The sequence below is a fragment of the Pteropus vampyrus genome, unplaced genomic scaffold (assembly GCF_000151845.1).
Source record: "Pteropus vampyrus isolate Shadow unplaced genomic scaffold, Pvam_2.0 Scaffold86, whole genome shotgun sequence".
In the NCBI taxonomy this organism is placed as follows: domain Eukaryota; kingdom Metazoa; phylum Chordata; class Mammalia; order Chiroptera; family Pteropodidae; genus Pteropus; species Pteropus vampyrus.
The window spans coordinates 3,862,782-3,864,491 of NW_011888867.1; positions in this window are offsets into that span (position 1 = coordinate 3,862,782).

A 1,710-nucleotide genomic window follows, 5' to 3' on the forward strand; every position below is an offset into this window, starting at 1 on the left:
GGGGGGGAAAGTCTAAGTAGTTCCTTAGGGGATGATGGCATAAATGGGAGTAGGGTGGATTCAGCAGGAGCAGCACGTGAAGGAAATTAGGAAGATGCCAGAGAGGCAGGAGGAAATCCAGGAGTGGGGCCAAAGGCAGAAGAAGAAAGCGATTGGTTGTGTTAAATGTCAATGAGAGGTCAAGTAAGATTGCTGCAAATGCCAGTGAATGTCACAGCAGGGAAGTTGGTGGCTTTGGCCAGAGGCATATCTAGGGAGTGGGGGTGATAGAAGCCGACTGCAAAGGACTTGATGAGGAAGTGGGTGGGGGTGGGGATCCGAGGCTCCAGAGAGACCAGCTGGCAGCAGTGGGAGGTCAAAGGAGGCTCCTTTTTCTTTCCTTGATATCAGGGGAATGACAAAGGGGTTTAAACATTGGTGGGACAGGGTGGAGATTCAGGAGAGAGAAAATAAGCAATAGTGGGGGTGGGATGGGAAATGGGGAGGGGGCCCTGACTGACTTCAGGTTAGAGGAAGGACCCCACCTCAATGGCAGCAGAAGGAAAGGGGAGGAATAAGGAATTATTGGGTAATGGGTTTCTGTTTGGGGTGATCTACTAAAATTTATTAATTTTTCTTATGTCGATTTTGCTATATTTTTCTAGAACTGCATCCATTTTGACTATGTTCTTAAATTTATTGGTATGAAATTGTGCATTAGGTTTTTAAAAATTAATAAACTTTATTCTTTTAGAGTAGTTTTAGGTTCATAGCAAGACTGAACAGAAAGTACAGAAATTTCTCATGCTTCTTGCCCCCTCACAGGGGCACAGCCTCCCCCACTATTTGCATTTTGACGTGTGAGCCTCCTTTTGAGAAATGCTGTTGGTAGGAAATGAAGACATCTTGGTCTCATTTTATACACAAGAGTTGTGTGACTCACAGCAAGTCCTCCCTATTTCCCCACCAATGAACGACTGGTAGCTTTGTCCATTTCTTAATACAGAGATGGGGTTGAAATTTCTTCCCAAGGGTTTGTTCACTTGGACCTTGATAACAACCATGAAATCCTTTGGAGAGCCTTTGAAGTGACAGAATGGTTGCTGAAAATGGCCTTTGTCATTTCAGTTGCTTGAGTTAAGGACTCAGTGAATATCTGCTGAATTGAAATGGATTCTTCTCAAAGTTACAGCCTTTCTAAAGATCTGAGAGCTGAAACTACCAGAAAGACCCGAGAAACAGCCCTCGCTCTTCAGACAAGACCTGGTGTGAGCCTGGACCAGGAGTTACAAACCCAAGTGGCTGGAGAGGGCACAGACTGAACTGGAGTGTGGGGGAAGCCCCCGAGGATGCACCTGCAGCTCGGTGCCAGCTGATTGAGGCCACACAGACAGAGGGACCCAGTGTTGCCAGTTCTCATTTTTCTAGGGAAGCCAGAAATCCAGAATTTTATTTAAAATGTCTAGCTTTTTACTGTTGAGAATTAATTCAAAACTAAAAAAACAAGACCAGATACCTCTGTAGTCTGGATTCAACTAGTAGGCTGCCAGTTTTCCATCTCTGGTATAGCCGAATGAATGATGATAATGACAGCAGCCAGTATTCACGTGCACTTGTTATAAGCCAGGTGCTGAGAAAGGCTTTACGATTCTTTAATCCCTTTGACAACTTTATAAAACAGACGAAAAGCTGTTGAGATATATACATATATATGTGTGTATATATATGTGT